A 22,825-nucleotide genomic window follows, 5' to 3' on the forward strand; every position below is an offset into this window, starting at 1 on the left:
TAAGAATAGGAGAGATAATATTGTTTTGCGCTTTCCTGATCATGATTGGATAAAGGTGAATTTTGATGGGGTGGCTAAGGGCAACCCTAGGAAGTCTGGTGGTGGAGGAGTTATCAGAAATGTTCAAGGAGTCTGCATTGTAGCTTTTGCTTCTCCTTTTGGGGTCCAAAATAATCATGTGGCTGAAGCTCTGGCCATGCTAAAATGCCTCCAGCTTGCTCAAGGATTCAAATTCAAAAAAATGTGGCTTGAAGGGGACTCCTTAAACATCATCCAAGCCCTCAAAGGTACAAGCTTTGTTTCTTGGAATATTACTAACTTAGTTAAAAGTGCTAAATATTTATTAAATAACTATGTTAGTGTTAGCATAACTCATACTCTAAGAGAAGGCAATAAGGTAGCAGATCTCTTAGCTAATGAAGGGGTCAATTTAGAGAATGATGTTAGATATTTTGGAGAAACTCATTGTAAAAGGGAGGTTAAAGAGCAATTATATTTTGATCGTATCAATGGGTCTAGTTAATATCATGATTATTTTTTGGGGAACGAATTCCAAAGATAGATTTTGGGGGCGGATTAACTGCCAGTTAATGAGTGCTTTTTGGCATCATTTCCATGATCATATGCGTGAGGAAGATTATAATCATAATTGTTGGGTTTGTGCGGCCATAAACATAAGTTTCAAAACAACAAAACAGTCTATGCTCAGTAACTCCAAAATTTACAAGCATTTGGGGTTTCATCTGCGGATTGTGAATTATAGCTACTAGTACTTCTACCTGGAGCTCAAAATGGGTGGTAATTTAAACAGGAATGAGCCCCCAGGATGCGAAAATTGGAAGAGTGAATGAAAAGTCTGGAGAAGACTTCACATATATGTCTTTACTGACTATATGGAAAAGCTTCACGGAAGCAGAAATTCTGTTTCTCACGGTTTTGCCAGAGGCTGGAGTAACAACAGAGTTACCCTATTCGGGGGGATATGGTAAATTGATGAGAACCTGGTCACAGAGGTCATGGGTTTGCAGACGGAGGGCACCAAATTTTACAGAGATCAGAAGTATGCAGCTGAAGTGCTCAAAATCTTCCCGAAATTGGAGGATGAGATGGGCAAGCTTGTGAAGAAACACAACATTTCCAATTACATTCCCCATCAGGTAAAGCCCTTTTGGCAAAATTTTTTAAGGGTTTTAATGGAGTATTTAACTGTTGACGATAAATTTACAAAAATCTATAACTATCAGTTTGCTATTTTGAATCACTTCCATCATGGGGCCAAAATATCCCTGCCTTTTTATTTAGCATCCTCTCCGAATGAGAGTCTTGCTAACCATGATAAAAAGCCTAACTCCTACCCTATAGCCCATCAGGGGCTTATATTGCTCATTTATGATCATCTAAAGGACAAGGCTAGGTCGACCAAAGATGACCCTCTGATCACGAATGCACATATCTCTGAGAGCGGCAAAGATTTGGATTTGGATGAGGAACAACCTAACGCATCTACCCACAAAAAAAGGAAAGTTGACATAGATAATGTGGATACGGAGGTGCACTGTGATGTGGAGGAGGAAAAGGTTAAGGATTTTGAAACTGATATGGAGTATGAAAAGGATGAGAACATTGGTGAAGAGGATGAAGAGGGTAACTCTGAAAACCCTCACTCTAACCCTATGGGCTCTTTACAGCAGGAATGTTGCTCTAAATTTTAAGGAGGATGACAATCCTAACTCTGTGGGCACTGAATAGGGTAGGAGTTCTGCGAACACTATCTTGAATATCTCCCGTAACTGTGCTCTGGAGTCCTTCAACTTCCAGAAATGGGTTGTCGACAACATTACCAGCATGCAAAGTAAATAGAGGGAGTTGGAAAACAAGATTAATAAGTTGATTAAGGACTCTAGGAAAAAGAATGATGAGACAGAAACCAGTGAAGCTGAAGAGGAAATCGAGATCGAGGATTGGCTGGAAAAAGATTTGATCAAAGGGGATTTGAAACACCTGGAGGATGTTATAAGAACCTTGAAAGAATAGGCTGAAGAGGATAAAGATAACATCAACTCCAGGGTTGACCATACCGAGAAGGCTCTAAAAAACTTCATGAACCATAGTCTCCAGGTCCTCAAAGTCTCATCACAGAACATGAATGCTTTGGTGGATCATCTAGAAAGGAAAAATCAGGAAAAGAATCTAGTTGTCATTGATGATATTCCAACTTCCAGCATCACCCACCAGACTCCCAGGTGCAGAACAAGGCAGAACACTATTGGGATGGAGATCAATACAAAAGATAGCCAGCTGAGGGAGGAAAACAACGACCTGAGGGAAGCAGCCAAGGTGATGATGCTCTTGGTTCAAAATGCTGAAGAATCTATTAAAGTTTTCAAGTAATTTGTAATGTTGGGTTTGGAGCCAACTTCTTGTTGGCTTCTTGCTTTCTTTTTCTTAGCTGTTGGTTTTTGTGCTGGTGTTTGCAGTTGTTTTGTTTCGTCTCTTTAATGCTTTTCTTTCGAATTGTAATAGGGTTTTGGGTCCCCTAAAACTTGTTTTTACTTAATCAAAAACAATTAATCATAGCCTTTACCAACCCACAATGAAGCATGGTAATTTTACCCTTGATTAATTTTTTGGCCTCAACAACCTAAACCTCTAAAACCTCGAAGTGTCATCATTTTCTTATCTCATCAAAAGTGGAAAAATGAGATGATCATGTCCTTGAGTAAGCCTAGAGATACTATACTTATGTATATTCCTCCTCCTCGTGATGGACCTAGGATTATTCCTACTCCTTCTATTTCTCCTATATATGCCTCAGTCCCACCTCCAACATATTACAAAGCAAAGCACTTGGCATATTCTACGACTCAATCTAGTAGGGTTTCTCCCATTTCTTTGCCTTTAAAGGAAGACAATAAGCCTATGTACATTGATCCTCAACCTTCACAAGTCTTAGCTAAAACTAAAAGGAATCATTGTGCAAGAGAACACCGATGAAGACATCATACCAAGGCTTGTGAGCTTGCTTCCCAAAATATTTTCTCCCCAAAGACACCAAATATTGACTTGATCTCATTTGTCTAGCCTTTGCCTACCCCTAGGGAGGAAGTTCGACCTAAATCACCAAGATTAAAAATGCTTAAGAAAAATGATGGCTCAAGTTTTTTTCACATTAGAGATCCTATTTTTATTAATCTAGATGATAATATGGATGATGATTTTCTTCATGCTAGCGATGTTTACTCTATTGATTCTGATGATTGTTGGCAATATTACATTATAAGGATATTGAGAAGGTTGTTGATGATTATGGACATAACTGATTAAAGATGTTTTACTGTCTTGATATTATTATTTTGTCATTGATGTCAAGTAATTGATTTTCTAATTCAGTACGATGTTGCCATATCTTAAGAAATATGATATGAAGATTATAAAGAAGTCGGTAAAGACACAGGAAAGAATATGATGAATAAGGGGATAAGTTATTCAATGGGCAACTCTATCGAGTCAAACAATGATGAGATCTTGATGTTTTTAGATTGTTTTAACATCATACATATGTTGTAAAATGTAAAGGTTAATACTATACTATGTTATCAAGCAAAGAACCTAGTCGGTAAACCCTAAGGTTATCGCAGTCGGTTAATGAAGACAGAATGTCTACCGAGTGAAGTTTATTCACCGAGTTGTAACCGAGCTATAACAGAATGCATTAAATGTTTACATGTGATATTTAATGAAAGAAGCAGATGAGCTGGAGTGGATCAATGATTGGCAAGCCCTAAAAGAAGTTTGTTAAACGAATCTTAGGCAATGGAAAGTCGGCAAGAAGATCTACAGCTCAGATTGAACCGCATTACCCTAACACAAGTTCCAAGGTGAATGTGCAAGTTCCAAGGTGGGGTAAAACATTTTCAGATCGAAAGATACAATCAACCTGGACAAGATTGAAGATCTGATGGCTATGATTGATCATGGGAAATGTGATCAAGGAGATTAAGCGGTTAGAAGATTGTTTATAAATAGGAAATTGTTGATAAATAGTGTATGCAGGCAAGTGTATGCACAGGGATGCTACATAGTGATTACCAAGCACAGAAGCTTGAAGACCTATTAGAATAACAGAGTATTGATGCCCAGCAGATAGACAAGATTAGTTCTATGTCTAGATTGTATTGAACAAATAGGAATCTGCTTTAGCATTTTAGATGTGAAGTTGCAGATAGATTGTATTACTGTTATTTTGTGAAAGTGATAGGAAATCTCTTAACTGAGTGGACTTAACAGTCTTATATGTAAATCCTCTAACAAGGTGACATTCTGATTGAGTGTTTGAAATCCTTTGACAAGGTCACTTCTAACAAAGTGAAGATCCTAACAGATCTGAGGGAAATCCCTTAACCGGGTCACACCTAGCAATGTGTTTGTAATCTTTAACAGGATTTTCTTTTAACTGAGCATACTCTAGAAGAGTATATTTCTTAGTGGGTCCGAAATCCCATAGTGGTTTTTCCCTATTTGGGTTTCCACGTTAAATCTGGTGTTATGAGGTTTATATTGTTCATATGCTTTTGAGTTTGCATGTCTGATAGTTTTTGGTTATATGACTGATATATGTGTTACTGAGGTTGAATCTGATGTTTTTATGGATGATTAAGTTTGTATGATTCACCCCCCCCCCTCTCATCTTGTTGGCTATTGGATCTATACTTATATTAAGTATCAAAACTATCAATGATATGTATGAGCTTGTTGATGTTAATCATGATTTATCTTCACATTTTTCAAAAGCATTAACCCTATCTCCTAGTGATAAACAAAGTGACTCATCATTAGAGCATGGTCCTTGTTTGTAACTTGCAGTAGCTCCATCTACCATTCTCAAAGTGGCTCCTCTTGCATATTTTCCACCATCCCTAAATAATGTTCAACAAGATTGGGAGGTGGATGATTTATTTGACTAGCCTCATTCATGTTGTAGATGCTCTCTTGTTTGTTTTATTGTTCATAGTGTGCTTCCCTCGTGATGTGATTCTTGATATGTTTTTGTGTTATGTTAGGTTCTCTTTGGATGACCCTTGTTACTCTATTGGCTCAAGGTAATAAAGAGGTCGAATCTCTTGTGACATTCTTATATTTGTATCTTTTTTCTTCTATATGTTGTTTCTTGTATTGTCTATTTGAGGACGATGCAAAGCATTGAGAACTCTTTCTGGTCTTTTCCATGTTGACTCAAAAATACATATGTTCTCTTCTTCCATTATGTTTGTAGCTCCACTACCTTTTGGGGATGAGGTCAATTCAATACAAATATTATTGATATAAATTATGTATATCATAAGAGGATACTAACCCTAGAGTTAGTGGATCCCTTACTTGCTTTTTCATGTATGTTTTGTGACCATTATCCTTTGATTTATCCTTTCTTGGGGGCATCTCATTGCGGTAATGTGTTTGTCTTTTGGAAAACATTCTACCTTAAAGCAATTTCTTCCGATAAGATGTTTTTAATTGCTTTAACATGGGGGCATACACTCTACTCAATGTTACACTTTTTGCACACACAATGATAATATTTTGATACTTAAGTTACTTTACAAACTAATCCTTTTGCTTTGTAATTTGGTATTTTTTTTTTCATGACTCATAGTAAGAAAAACTTACTAGGCTAGTACAGTCGTGTTCTCTCACCTAATACTTTCTTATGTTGTCCATTTTATCTCGATATTAGAGTAGTGAGATCCTAAAGTCCTATGGGGCTTAGTGTGCCTTGTCTCTTTGATATCTTGATGAAAATTTTTCAATGCAACTTTATACTTTACCATGAGTATGCTTAGTTTCATACTCCTGCTAAAGTGGGGGCTAGATGTAGCATCCTATATTTTACTCACTTTCAATTTTTTCCACACCTAGGCCTCACTTTGGCATTTCGACTTTTGAGGCTTCATTGCAATGTTGATTCTGCTCACACCACCTATCTACCCTACATTCTCACTATCTTCTATGTCTTCCCCCCATTATGGAGTCTTGGTATTTAGGACCAGGGCAGCCCATGACCTAGTCCTAAATTAGAACTAGAATGTTCCATGCCTTGGTCCTCTTAATCAATCCCTAAAATGAGGCCAAACAACAGTCATCACTAATGAATGAGAATTTGGATCTCGTGTTGGCCTATTCTATAAATTCAATTTAATTTTTGGGCATACAAGTATAAAAAGAGGTCTACCCTCTCATTTGAAACCTAATTGAAATCAAGATCTCAATTATAGTTTGGTGAAATTCAATTCAAGTGAGCAAGCAATCAGTCATTCATAAAAAATTGGAGTAGAAGTGAAGTCAAGTTCAAGTATTGAAGATGGCATTCATGATCAATATTTTATGAAGACATCCTACATGAAACCCTAAAACCTTTGTGAAGGTCAAACAAAAATTCATTATGATATACATTGTTGTTTCAAGCATTTTCAGCCTTTCCCTCAAAGGGATAGTATTTCAGTACAATCTTTCATTACATTTATCAATTCAATTTCATAGTTAATTCCAAAAATAGGGTTTAGCCTAAGGCAAGCCCCTATTCCCAACATCTTTCCCTCTGTTTTTGTGTGCAAAAAACATGTGTAGCAGTTGTACTAAGGGAATCCAATAGAGTTGATAGCAATGAATAGGTTCAGCTTTCGATGACAAAAAATTTAGAGAACCAATGCAGATTTGTGCTACTTGGTCTCAAATAATCAAGTTGAACTTTTGAGAACAAGTTCCAAATATCTTATTTTTCCCATATCTCAATTTGTGGCTCCATGGGACATATGTAGCTTATTGTTTTCATCAAATTGCTTCAATTATTCATGGTTTTGCCCTAATTTCACAATTACATTACAAATTAAATAAAGAAAGAGAATAATTAACCCTAACCAGTTGAATCCAATCATAATCTCATACCTTTCCCCATTGGGATTGAGCCTAGATCTATTGGGTTCAACCCTCTTTCAATGTAATGATGATTATTATGTTATTTAATGGATTTACATGGTGAAACCCTAATTCCCAAATTTCCATCATTTACAAGTACATATAAAAATTGAGTTTGGTAAGGAAGAGGAACAAGATATCCATGAGAAGACATGTAAATCACTTTCTGATTAATAAAAATAATCATATATAAATCTAGAGGTGCAAACTTAAAGAGGAATATAAGGGTGGGTAGGGTGAACAAAAGAAATATCACACAATGAAGTAGAAAACTTATAAGATATAGAAATGAAGTAACAATAAATTATGATACAAACCATATGAGATCTAAAAAATGAATGAAAAGTTGAAAAAATATAGTCTAAAACTTCAAAAGTAATGAAAATACAACCCTAAGGTTAAACCTTGGGGGCTTAAGATCGTATAGACTCACCAAAAAAGTAATTAAAAATAACCTTTCTCTAAGCTTAATCTTGGCTAATCAAACATGATACATACACATAAGCACAAATCAACTTGGACTGATCAATGAAAATGGTAGGAGGGATAATCCTAAATTAAATACAATTGTAAGAAATTAAATACGAGGGATAATGATACTTAACTCTACAAGCATCATGATATGCCAAATTTTATACATTGTAACCTCTAAAGCCCTAGTGAAAAAAATTATTTAGATGTATCGCCAATCTAGAGTTTTATATAGACTTGCAACTATTTCCTAATTGAATCGACATGCTTTGATAATTAATTTAAACATGTATATGGTGCATGATCTATAGATATGATCATACAAGTTGTGCACTTCTTGGCAAAGGTTCAACTACACCTATATTTATTTTTTGTTTTCAAGGATTGACAGTATTTAAAAATACCTTAAATAGATTACAAAATCACTAAGGGATAAATTCTTGTATGTTAGTCCCCTAGAAGGACCAACTTTATGGTTATACAAAGATTGACACATAACAATCAAACACCCAAATATTCTAGATGATAATTTTAAAGTAAATGTTGTTCCTTTTAATGCTCTCATTGAACTATTTTTCTTATAGATTCACCTTGAATGTAAATGATATTTGATAATGCCTGTCGACATCTTTGATGTGTAAAATAAATATCTATGAATGTCTTCATATACAAATATTGTAATAATCATGCAAACATGTATCAAATTGCCTTGAGGCAAGAAAAGAACAAGAAATTCACCATGTAACCCATGGGTTAGATCTACAAGAATCAATCTCTTACCTATGAGAGAAACTCTAGAGACACTTCACATTTTAAGTCAATAGCCTTGACGCGTCAATATAAACAATGATACTATTTTGGCTAGGTTCATTGAAGCCAAATTCTTAGAGTAGCTCTGATGTATATTTATGGTGACTCAATATGTTTATTTATCTTGCCTAAGTATGATTCATCTTGAAGAGGGATGCATTGCAACTTGGCATGTATTTTATTCCTAAGAAATTATCAACTTCCTTTCATGTAACGCCAACGACACACGTGGTGGCCAAGAACATTCTCTTAAAAATAAATTAATGAATGAATGAATGAGCTTTAATGATGTTCACGAGACCCAGCGGCCTAAGGGACCCATAAGTTTCAAATTATCCCAGTTTCAAGTTCTTTTCCATGTTGGATCTTATCATTTGAATATTGATTAAGAGGCTCATTGTTTTCTAAAGCCTTAACTCTTCAAAAATATCATTTAGACTTTCTACTTTTAATTCATTATCAAACTAGTTGTGAATGTCTTCATATGTTGTGCATTCCATAAAGAAATGTCATTTTGTTTTTACTATCCTCTTGTTGTAAAACAGACACATTCTTTTTTCCCACTCTTATTTTGTCACCTTCCATCTACTAGTTTCACATCTCAAATGGTGAGATCCACTCTTTAATTGTGCAATTAGAATTTTGACCTTACCATTGATTGCGGATCTCAAATATTATTTTTCATCATGTGCCCAAGTAGGTTGAATTCTTTACTATAGTACACTTTTTTCCCACCTAGCTGGTTTATCCACATGCCATTCCTAAATTTCTCTAAGACCCACTTTTTTATCTCCTCTTTACTGATGGAACAGTCGTGCAAATTTATGTCCTAATTGTTATTTTGTTTCTTCCAAGTATTTTTCCTATGACTTAAGTTCTCTTCAACAACCAAGTTGGGCCAACGGTGCTTATCCATACATTCTACCTTTTTTAAGTAGCATAACAACTAAATGACCGCTGAAGCATCAATTGGGTACATACCGGCTTCACCCAAAATAATATCATACAATATTGTTGATTTGACTTTGAGACTGCTAGTGATTATATGCTTTTGTATTCTCTATATTTGTTTCCATTTGAGGTTTGACATGTTATTCCCCCAAACTTCACACCCATAAAGGATAACTGGAACCACTAACAAACCGAAAAGAGTTTTCTTAGTCTTCCAATCCCACAACTCTACTTTCCTACATCTATTTTGAAGATGGTATAAATCTCTCCAACCCCCTTGGATCCTCTTTGATCTACATGTTTCCCAACTAATCTTATTGTGAAAGTTAATTCCTAAGTACTTGTATTCAACCACTACCTCCAAGGAGTTGCCCTCGAATATAAAATCAACTTGTTGTTGCTTCTTTTTCAAAGAAAATATCATGACCTTGGTCTTGTTGATATTCACTTGCATCCCAACTTCCTGACAAAATAATGAGCAAGAGACTTCAAATGCTCTCTCAGACCTTGTGCAGATTTTGCAATAAGAATAAGATCATTAGCATACAAAAGTAATTTCACCACATATCCTGCCAACTGGATACTTTCCCCATTTGTATTGTTTAAGCACTCTTCAAGTTTATCAATATATAAGCCAAATAATGTTGGAGATAAATGACACCCTTGTTTGACCTTGATGTCGCTGTCGAAACATTCAGACATCCCATCTTTAGTTTTGATTTTAGCTCTAACCTGCTCATACAGTTTGTGGATAACAACCCTAAGTTCTTTTGGAACCCCAAGTGCTTCCATTCTACACCAAAGCTTGTCCCTAGGGATAGTGTCAAAATATTTTTGAAATCCATGAAGCAAAAAAAGGCTTCTTCACCTTGATTGTCCCAAAAAATTTCAATGAAATGCCTTAGAGTAATGCAATGATCAATGGTGGAGTGTTTTGACTGGAAACTAGCCTATCCTCTAGCCCTTTTTCCCTCTTTTTCTGCCCATTTACTGATCCTACATTCTATCATACTCCTAAAAAGTTTTCCAAAGAGAGGGTTGACCATAATAGTATGATAAATAGAAGGATTATTGACATCTCCACTTTTGCGAAGAGGAATAACAACACTAGTTGTCCATTCAACTAGAAAGATGTTTCGGGTAACTTCATTAAAAATCTATTTGATATGTGGAGCTAGGAGCTCAATTCCCCATTTAAAAAATTTTACATGTAGACCATCAATATCCTATGCTTTACCACTTGCCAAATTCTTTATACCTTGTTTGATGTCTATGATTGAAAAAAGCTCAGCTAAAGTGCCAATTGTGGGTGGATTCATTTTCTCATTTGTTCATTCATAGAAGAGATTTGCATACTCCATCCATTGGACATTTGTGACATTATTTTCTATTTGTTTTTTCTTTTCTTGTAACTCCCTCCAAAATCGTTTGGGATTGTGTTTCCCCAAAGCATTTAGTTCCTTCCTTATTGTGATTACATAACTTTCTGTTTTTTATTTTATCAATTGCTTGTATATTAACTTGTGTTCCTTGTTTGATTATTTCCCTTTAAGAGATTTTTTCGTAGCTTTATACTCTTCGTCATACCAAGGATTAGCTGGAAAGGTATTTAACACCCTCTTCACTGGTTTAGAACGCTTACACACCATCAAAGCTTTGTATATTAAAGGGATCAACATATTACTTCTAACGTACTCTTTTTTCCTCTCGTTTCCCTTGTTCTCTTTACTACTTTTTTCCAGCTGCAAGTATTTTTCTACAGCTACCTTGAAGATCTCCCGGTTTTCTTGATTTATAAGGATTTTTCCTTGTGTTCTAATCTTCCTAAGAGAGTGTTGGTTCTGCTCTTCTTTTGGTCCTTTAGTGTTTGTGCCAAACTTAATACAAAGAGGCATATGTGTTGTATGTAAAATTCATCATCATTCAATTAGAATCAAAGGGAAATCATGGATCCCTATCTAACCAAAGAATCCTAAATAAACCAATGAAATTATGCAAAACAAAGTAATGGGAATATAAAATATTCAAATAAAACTCCCTATTCCATGATCGCATATGGCTTCCATTGTTCTTCTCTTCTCTGTGGTATGATGACTCTTAGATATCGCGTTGGTAACCTGCAAGTGACACAAAGATTCGAACTTCGTGATTGTTAAAAATGGAGATTGAATTGATTAAGTTATAGATTATTGGAGAGGATTGATTGAGAGGTGGAACAGATTGATCAAGAGGTGGAGCTCAATTGAGCTCACATGTTGATTGATAGTTGAATTGCTGAATTGGAGGTGGAACATAATAGATTGGATAGTTAATTGAGTTAACTGATTAAGAAAAAAACTGATTGAAAGATGATAACGAATGATTGGAGGATAATTGATTGATGACAAAGAAAACTATATTTAGAAAAAGCTAATTAGAAGATAGAAAAAGAATGATTGGAGAGAATTAAAGAAATGATTTAATTAATCAACTAATTGAAATGATTGATTAAAATAGATTGAATAGTTAACTGATTGAAAGCTTTTTTGGGAAAAAGCAAAGTGGAAGATAGAAATAGAGATTGAAAAGATAATTGATTTAATTAATTAATTAATTTAGCATGTGCTTGAACTTTGACTTGGATTTTCAATTTAATCTTTGCATGAGATTTAATTCAAATATTGAATTTATTTTAAATTCAATTTGTTATTTGAATATATTTAGAACTTGAATTTGATTTTCAATTTGATTTTTGAAATCATGCACATGTATTTGAAATTGGAAGAAATTGGAAGAATATGAATTTAAATGAAATTAGAAGAATATGAATTTGAATTTGAATTTGGAGAAATGGAATTAGATGAAATTAGAATTTGAAGAATTAATTAACTAACTAAATAATTTAAAGAAATTATTTAATTATTTAAAAATTGAATTTAATTAAATAATAAAGATTATTTAAATTAAAGGATTAAAATCACAATTAAGTAAATAATTAATATTTAGAAAAGGGTTAATGATTAAATGATTTGAAGATAGAAATAGAAAATGAACTTATTTTAATAATAAAGATTATTTAAATTGAAAGATTAAAATCACAATTAATTAAATAATAAATATTTATTAACATTTGAAAATGGTTTAAATTATTAAACGATGATAGATTTGAAAATAGAATAATTAGTAAGATGATGAGGAAATATTAAATTAGAAGAATAAGATTAATTAACTTATTTAAAGAATTAAAGAATTATTCAACTAATTAAGACGAATAATTAGTACATGTCAATGAGACATTTTTAGGTGTCTACATTTGCCCCTCTTTGAGACAATGTCATAACGACTTTGTTTCAAAGAAAATGAAAAATTTATGCCTCGGTATGCCCCGATGACGCTTTGGGTATAATGCCTCAGCATATCAAGAGATGGAGGTAGGATGCCCCCTTGAGAGATTTTTTATGCATTAAAGGTATGAATGATCTCTCGAATGAAGAAGAATATAAGATAGAAGAATAGTTAGTTGATTAGAGATAGAGATAGGTGATGTGAAGATGATATTGAGATAGAATATAAGAGAATGAACCTTAGAATGAAATAGAATGAAATACGATAATTAGAAGCAATTGAGGAAGATTGATATGAGATGATAGATTGATAATGATAGACTGAAAATGAAGCTGATGGTTTTCATGAACATTTGTGCCTTTATTCATAGCGCAATATATTCTTCACTGAGCCTTATTATGTAATAATGGATCTTTGCACATCAAGGTATAAGGAAGCAAGATGTAAAGATATCTCATTGAAGAAACAAACACATAGCAGACAAGGAGTGAACCCTCCATTCTAGTTGTAGCGACAAGGGTTGAGGTATGTGCGATAGTCACAAGCATAACTATCCATGATATTTTGTATGTGATGTACCAATCACAAACACCCACTGGAACTAATGCCCCAAAACTTCATTGGTCCACACCACAAACATCAAACAAAGAAAAAGATCATACCCATCATGACTCCTCTAGTCACTTGTGGACATCCTTGGAACATGATATGTCACCAAATGATAAAAGATAAAGACTAACTAGGACAAATTTCAGCAGCCATACTAATCTGTGTCTTCGTTTTGATTATTTGATGTGATAGTTGATAATGTCTTATCTCGAAAAGTTGTGGACCTCGTTTAAGACTGATTTGTCTTATTTTGAGTGTATCCATCTCTCTTTAAGACAAGCAACTAATCACTTGATATGGATATGGATATTGATATGATTGATAAGACAACTTGATCAATTTGATTGCAGATGTTTGATTAGATAGTTGTATCCTTTGTTAACTTCGTGTGAAGTGTTTGTTGGATATCTGCTAGGGTGTTTGATTCTTGCGAGACATTTTACTGCAAGTTTTAGATTGATTTTTTCAAAATCATATTTGAATGTTTTTGGTTGATTTTTTCAGGATCGTATCTGAATGTTTTTGGTAATTTTTTCAGAATCGTATATGGATGTTTTTGGTATTTTTGAAAGATTTTCCAATGGTTTTTTTTTTGGGGGGGGGACTTTATATGATTTTTAGGATTTTGTGCTTTTCAATGTTTTTGGATTTTTTTTTGGTGTTTTTCAATGTTTTTGAATTTTTTCGAGACGTTATATGATTTTAAATATTTTTTCAGCTATGCCCCCTGTATGTAGACCTGTATGACATGATGATCTGCAGAAGGCATGTGGAGACAATGAATTTTTGACATGACATGTTAATGCAATATGCATGATGAAGATGCATTTCTTATTCGAACAAGGATGAATGTGTTTGTTTAGCATTTTATAATATACCAAATGAATTAGAGGTACAAAATATTTCATAGATAAGCAGACAATCGATCCTTAAGGTCCCTTGGAACATCCAAATTAACACACTTAGTGACTAGGATTTAAAAATGGAGACGCGGGAAAATTCCCCATTGGTTCTTGAAACTTTGATCTTCTTTTGCCCATGTGTGTGCAAATGATTTAATTCCCGCTCTTGTGTTCACTAAAGATCCTTAGCATCCTATATGACTAGCTACGTGGATTATTCTAACTTCAAAAGCATCCTGAATAGATCCTCACTGCCAGCAAGCTTTTAGAGCTCCGACGAGGTTATAGACTGTAATTTCTCGAATATTTCTCCATTGCCAATAGGGGTCAATAGCCCTGATGGAGTTACTCGCATGTTCCCATAGTCAAGTTTTTTGTCGCACTTGTATGTGTGATATTTCAGTTATATATCATTGTTCTTTTGCCTTGAGATGAATATTTGGCATAGCACTTTTTATTTTTATTTTCTTGCCTTGACTTGTATGTAATGAAACCTACTTGGGTGTGAGCATTACAGCGGCGCTGAAGTAGAATTTTTGATTTTTCACTAGTCATATGATCAACTAGGTGTCTCGAATGAATTAGAGATTTTGTTAGTGTTTTTGAGATATAACAATTGATAGATTTTGGGTTAACAAGTCTCAAATAGTGAAATTACTACCCAACCATAAGTAAAGTGTCGTCACAGGGTAATGTTGAAAATGAATGACCTTAGGACCTCAAAGACTTCATGTGTGAATATCTAAGAAAGGAGACGACCCTTGTTTCTCTTGAATGCAAACAAATGATAAACTTGGATGGTTGGCTTGTTTTATTGATGCTGATATATGTAAACGCATAAACTATATGCCATGAAATTTGTGAATGTGATGTGCTTGGAAAGAAACTATATGTGATGTAGTGATTTGAATAAAATGAGATGCAATGCGAAAAGCAAAACCTATACTAAACCAACCCTTAGATATAATCTCATTTACGGTGCATGTTGTTCATAGGGTCAAGGAGTTTTGTGTAGGTAGTTCATTAGTCTTTGTTGAAGAGTCGGATAAAGATGTATTTTTCAATAGGATATAAGGACTCAGCTAAGTGTACATGTTCAGTATCTCCAATGTTCATTTCCTTAGTTTTTGGATTTTGTGGATCATCAGAGGGAAATCTAGCTTTGGTACCCATGAATTCAGCTATAGCCTTATCATTTTTAAATCAATCCAACTATGGTAGATTCTCTTGCCCCCAATCTATCAAGTATGGGTGTATGAGGAAAATAGATTCTGGTTCCCAAGTTATGACATGAGCAGGTGCTATGCTTGTTTCTATTGATGCACTTGAAGAGGATGATAAAGCCAACTAGGTGTTGATCTTATTAGCTGGTGTTATGCTTGTGCTTGAAGAAGATGATGGAATAATTTGGGTGTTGATTTAATTAGTTGGTGCCATGCTTGTTCTTGAATAAGATGATGGAGTAATTTGGGTGTTGATTTCATTAGTTGGCATTATGCTTGTGCTTGTCACCACATTGGCATGTGAAAATGGCACACATACAATCATTGATAAATTGCTCCCTACAATATGATCAGGATTAGTGATTTCATTGATAAGGAATTCATGAAAAACTTGTTTAGAAGGATTGGGATCATGAGGGGGACTAGGAGAAATGGTAAGTTCATTTGAAAGGGAATCTTGTGAGTAACATGGAGGATTATGGCATGGAGATGAAGGGATGGAGGGATCTTGATCAGGATCTGGAGAAATAATGGGATCTTGCTTAGGACATGAAGGTGAAGGAATAATTTGATCTTGACTTGGAAAGGGATTATTAGGAAGGATGGAAGGGATGTCCCGATCTTTCTTAGGAGGATGTTGGATGGGACTTGAAAGGACACTTTGTTCTTGAGACAAAAGGGTATCATTATGAATGGAATAGAAAAGAGCGAGGGGATCATCATAAGATTCTTCATTGATGGATCTTGATCAAAAATTGGGTAGGATGGAAGGGTTTGTTCATGATCTTTATTTATTTCAGGACTCGTTTCTTTTCATTTTGGATCATCCTCTTGACACGGGGAAGGAGTTTGGATATGCATGGGAGATTCTTGGAATGTTTCAACACATTGGCTTGATGAGAAAGGATTTTGAATGAGACTCTTTGAAGTGGGCTTTCTTGGAAATGGAATATATGATGGAATTGGATCTTGAATTTCTGAAGCATAGAAAGGACTAGAATCATGACTTGGATTAGATTGGATTTGTATTATGGATAGCCCTTGGGAGGTTGTGTTATTGGATAAAGATGGTGTGGACTGCTCTTGTGTGACTTCAGGGTATGAGGAAATGGTGGAAGACATGGAGGCTACTTGAGGTGCAAATTCTTGATGGGAAGAGGCATTGCTAGACATGGGCAGATGACCTTGTTGCATGATATGTGACATATTGGCCATGTTCAATTGATGTCCAAAGGGTGACATGTTTGTAAATACACATGCATTCATTTGGGACACCCTTGGTGGTGTATTTGAAGATATAGGAGGATATTCGCAGACATGTGATATGACTTAAGGCAAAATTGATTGTGTAATTGTGTGTGACCTTGGTAGTGGTTGACTTGTTTGCACAATTTGTGGTGCTGAGAGTTGTGTTGTTTGTTGTATTAGTTGTTGGACTTGCATTGTTGGATGTGTTTGTTGTTGATATTGGTTTGTCATTTTTATTTGTGTGAGAATAGCTGGTATGTCTGATTTCATAATAAGAGCTTGTACATCAATTGGCTCTAAGTTTGTATTCGGACGTTCAAATTTTTGAAATAGTTTGAACATCTGGGCTCTACTCTCTTCACTTTTTTTAACCTTTTGTTCCAAGATCTTTATTTCTCGAGCTAGTTTCTCTTCAAGTGCTGGAGAAATAGGTGTGACATTTGTTTGTTCCTGATAAGTTTGATGCACCGTTTGTGACATGTATATGTTGGATTGAGATGATTGATTGTTTGGTTGCAATGACATGGTCCCAAGAAAGTTGGAATTTTGATAAGGGTAATGTTGTTTCCTATAAGTTTGGGAGCTTGTTTCAACCATTGCACTATATGCCTTTTTTTTTTTGGATTTTTTAAGTTTGGGGATGAAATGCAATGCTACTAAAGGATGAAAGTGCAACCCTATTTTTTTTTGGATTTTGAGAATTTTGAAAATGGACAAATGTAACTGAGGATGACAAATGCAACCTATGTTTTTTGAAATTTTTTGACAAATTGGATTAAGGAATGACAAGAAGAAATCCTAAAGAATGACAATGCAACATTGGACTTGGATTAGAGAACAACCTAATTTTGAAGATAATGTAAAATGGAGATAATGATTTGACCCTATGTCTTATGAGGATGAAGGCTATGCAAGGACTTATGCAAAGATTATGATGACTATGCAAGGACTTATGCGAGGATTATGATGATTGTGCAAGGATTTAAGCAAAGATTATGATGACTATGCAAGGACTTATGCGAGAATTATGATGACTATGCAAGGACTATATGAGAAAATTATGATGAATATGCAAGGAGTTATGTGAAGATTATGACGATTGTGCAAGGACTATATGAAAAGATTATGATGACTATGCAAGGAGTTATGTGAAGATTATGATGATTTTGCAAGGACTATATGCAAAGATTATGAGGATGCTAATGGGATACAAATGAGGAATTTCTAAGAACTGTGCAAGACAATGTAAGGACTTATGTGAAGATTATGACGATGTATAGGGGAACTTTATGAGGATGCAGATGAAAACTATGCAATGACTTATGCAAAGTAAGGACATAAATGAGGACGATAAAGAGGACAATAATGAGGACTATGCAAGGACTTATGCAAAGTAAGGATGTAAATGAAGACTATAATAAGGACAATAATTAGGACTATGCAAAGACCATAATGCAAGTATTGATGCAATGTAAGGACATAACTGAGGACTATAATGCAAGGACTGATGCAAAGATTATGAGGATGCTAATGGGATGTAAATGAGAATTCTATAAGGACTATGCAAGACAATGCAAGGACTTATGTGAAGATTATGATGATGTATATGTGAACTCTATAAGGACATATATGGACACTATCCAAATACTTATGCAAAGTAAGGACGTAAATGGGGACGATAATGAGGATGATAATGAGGACTATGCAAGGAATTTTACAAAGTAAGGATGTAAATGGGGATGATAATGAGGACAATAATGAGGACTATGCAAGAACTTATACAAAGTAAGGACGTAAATGGGGACTATAATGAGGACAATAATGAGGACTATACAAGGACTTATGTAAAGCAAGGATGTAAATGAGGACTATAATGAGGACAATAATGAGGGTGATGCAAGGACTTATGTAAATGAGGACTATGAAAACCCTAAGGACTCTAAGAAAACATATGGTTAGAAGTATGCAAAATTTTGAACTTTGTTGGATTTGTCATATGTTTCAAGGTAGACTCTGTTTCAAATAACTTTGTTTGTAAGACAAGTCTGTTTTTCAGTTATGAGAGCATCGTCTAAAGATAAGTATAGCTGGATGAACTGTGTTTTAACAAACTCTAAGAATTCAGAGATACGCAAGGTAGGGTCTAAAAAAGCCCAAATATTGACTCAATACTAGTCTAGCACAATGATACACATAAAAACATAGAAGACAATCTTAGGCTGGAAAGTGGAAACCATTTAATGCCCCCCCCCCGCAATAAAATACCAAAACAAGATGAATAGATAGAGAGTCTGGCAGCACTGGCTCCACTCCACGACACACACTTCTCGGGCATGCCAGTCTCTCTTACCCTGAAGATCTTATCACTGAGTTTTTTTTGTCTCATCATGCAAGGTACATGGAGGGTATCTATGAGGTATGATCCACACACCCGGAACCAATAAAAGTGGGATTTGGGCTACTAAGTTCGTTCTTATTGTAAGTTTCGAGCGGTCCCAATCCAATGACGGATTCTCAAAGCAAGCCACTTAAGGCTTTAGTTAAGCTTATCGGTGCAGGGAAGGCCCCCACATACATCGAATTCACTCAATACTCTAGCTGCTTGACCAGTATATTTATATAGCAGCTCGAAAAACCCGCTCGAGAGTACATTGTGAGAGATGATATCCCCAACACATCCCAATTTGAAATACCTTTGTGGGGTGATGAAATCCCTAGTCAAAGATATCCCTCACTACTAAAAAGAAAAAGTGGGTGTCGTTATCACCTTTCCCTCTCTCCCAAGACCTCGAAGACGGGTGGAAAGGTACTTAATGCAATAATAGGTTCACCCAAAAAACAAAAAAGTTCATTTTCCCTTAAATATCTCAAAGTGTGATTTATTCTATTCATAAGGCAGATTCATGTCAATTTTAAAGTCCAAACTGAGGTGTGAGATATGCATGTGCATGTCTATTTTAAACACCAAAGTAAAGTGTGAGATCACGCATGTCAATTTTAATCTAAGATTTATTTTAAGCACCAATATGAAGTGTGAGATCATGCATGCCAATTTTAATCCCAAGATTTATTTTAAGCACCAAGATGAAGTGTGAGATCATGCATGTCAATTTTAGACCCAAAATCCAAAAGTGAGTTAACCCTAAAGGATCCTGCAATCAAATTATCGGTAATATCAAAATAGTCTAGGATGATCAAGCCTTCTTTGTAATTTCGCCATAGGCTGCAAACAAACAATTAGTAGCAGAAATCAAAATGACAACATAAAAAAAAAAGTGTTTTTTTTTTTTTTCTTAACCCAAAATAAAATTACAAAGAAGATACCCCTAACGAATTTCTAAGAGCTTTCCAAAAATGTAATAATTTTAGAAAAAGGCATTAATTTGCACTCTAGAGAGCATATTAATAGAAAAACATGAATTTTTAAAGATCTAGCTTTATGTTAATTATTTGACATATGTAGTACCCCTACTCATTTGAACTCATTAGACTCATATTTTATTATTGTTTGTTTTCAGTGGATACATTACCATGATGTGTTATTCAGATTTTTATGACATTATTTCATGCTTTATCTGGATATGAGATGCATAATTTATTTGCAGTATTTCAGTACTTGTGATTTATGGCATTTTATGGATTATTGCTATATACTGACACTTTACTTTATCTATGCAATGTGGAATTATATGTTGTGTGTCTGAGAGTGTATTGGATGCAAGGGGACTATTTTCCTTCACTCATTTTGGTGAGACAGGGAACGTCGCGATTCTCCTTCATCAGTGTGTATGTCGTGTTTTCTATATTGTATATATGCATGTGTGGTTCGGTGATGCAGGATTTTGCAGGTACAAGTACCGGGTAGGTACGGGGTATCATCTCCACCTGGCTTCATAGGTCTGAGCATGCCTTATATTTCTGATGGAAGTGGAGGAGATAGTAGTTGACCCTAGTTACTCAGGTACACTCTTGTGAGTGTTGTCAGTTGGTCGTCTTGTCAGTTTGTTCGGCCTTCATATTTTGTCGTTTGATCTTTTTATGAGTATTTGCTTGAGATTTGTTCAGTTTGTGTGTTTTAGTGGATTTGATTAATTAATTAAGTTTATGGAGTTATCTCATAGTTGAATTATGTATGCATTGAGATTATAAATTTAATTAATTAAAAGAAGTTATTAAATTAAGTTGCAAGTTGCATGATATTATAAATGTATTTTATTTAAATTTTAGTGGAAAAATAAATTGGATTGATTCTATTTATTGTTTCCTGGAATTTTAAATAAATCTATAAATGAATAAAAGAATTCATTAAAATTGTAGCATTGCTTTAATTTCTTTATTTAGAAAAGTAATTAGAGTTGCATGAGAAAAGAAAAGAAAGAAAAATGATTAACTTATCCTTGATTAGAATATTAGAAAAGAAAAGAAAATTGCTTTTATTACTAAATTTAGGTTTTTGGAGGAAAAAGATATTCAACCTAGAATTTTAGTTTTAAAAGGGGAATAGGTCATTATTTTAGGGGACACGGGAAACAGGTCGGGGATTTAGGTGAAAAAATTTATTTGGAAGCTTGTTGAAAGGATTAGGGCTCTTCTACAGATTTCTTCCAGGAAAGCTATACCAAGTTGGGTGACTTCTTTTGATTGTTGTTTTAAGGAAATATTTCTATTTCTTCTATCTTTCTGAATGATGTGTGTGTTAAGATGTGTGTCAAATCTAAAATTGTCAAATCTAAAATCTTGCCTGCATATTTCTTGTTCTTGGCTAAAGTCCATTCCTGAAGTTAATTTCTAGATTATGAAAAGAAATTATTTCCTGAGTGTTTGTGGATTAAATTTTGAGAAAATTGGGAAAATTATTATGGCAAATATTGCCAAGATTTTTATTATGCATAGAAAATTGCAAGATTTGGGAAGTATGGAATTTACCAGAGGAAGCAATCCCTCTTGTTTGATTTGTTCCAATATTGGCTATGGAAGTCTTTTTGATAATTGAGTCTCTGAGAAATTGTTGATTTACTTTGGAAATAAATTTAATTATCAATTAAATTTATTTGATTAATTAGGTTTTGGGAAAAGTTATTTTTACTATATTATTCTTTTCAGAAAATATGTAGTAATTAAAATTCTTTTTAAAAACAAATTGTATTGGATTATATAAAAGTTCATTGGAAATAAATTTTATAAATAAAATAAAGTTTAATGTAAATTAGTTTTTCTTGGTTTCTTTAAAAAAAAATTAAAATTAAAAAAATATATATATTTAGGTAGTAAGCTACCTACGGTAGCATCTGCTACCGGCGATAGCAATTCTATCGGCGGTAGCAGTGCTACTGAGCGGTAGTACCTACTACCATGCAGTAGTAGTGCTACCGGCAGTAGCATGGGCTACCGTGAGTAGCACGTGCTACCGTGCATGGTGGCAAGGACATGGTTAAATTCGCTTTTCCCTTAAAATTTTGTTGTGCAGTCCAAAATACAGAGTTTCGATATCTATGCAAGGTATTTAATTTGGTATTAAATTAACTTATATATATATATATATATATATATATATATATATATATATATATATATATATATATATATATATATATATATATATATATATATATATTATTTTGGACATTATGTTATTTGGTATTAATATTTTAATACTGTGGAATTAAATTCTGAGTTGATAAATATATATTCTGTAATATAATTATAAGTGAATTATTTATAGGTATTCATATATTATATGAATATAATTTAATTTATAGTTATAATTATATTTTATGAATGAAATTATATTATATTTTGGTGTTTTCAAACAAGCTTGTAAATTTAGAGATTTTATATTTATGCTTGAAAACATTAAAAGATTAATTTTTATGTGCTTGATTTAAACCTTATTGGACAAATGACAAAATTGATTTATTTGTATTAATATAGTTGTATTTTCTTATTTTCTGGAAAATCTTTAATTGCAAGTTATTTATGCATTTGGTTGTTTTAAGGAAAGATTGCCTGTATTAGAATCTTTTGTAAATGGTGTTTGTAGTCCAGCTTAATTTTGTTGCATTTCTGGTTGAGTTGTCATTGTGTCCTATGTTGTTATATCTCCTTGGTCAGGTGTTGTTGTATAACCTTATTGATGTGAGTCATTGTGTGTTTTGTCCAAATGGTCAATCTTGGGTTAGTGATTATATATCCTTCACCTGTGTTTTGTCAGGATTGGTTATGGTTGTTTGTTTTGCCATAGAGTTCTCATAGAGAGAGACCTTTTCTTTTAGTGTCCTATGAGAGAGAGTGGCTTTCGAGCGGGGACCGTGCTCGAAG

Source organism: Cryptomeria japonica, chromosome 10 (genome assembly GCF_030272615.1).
Source record: "Cryptomeria japonica chromosome 10, Sugi_1.0, whole genome shotgun sequence".
Classification (NCBI taxonomy): Eukaryota; Viridiplantae; Streptophyta; class Pinopsida; order Cupressales; family Cupressaceae; genus Cryptomeria; species Cryptomeria japonica.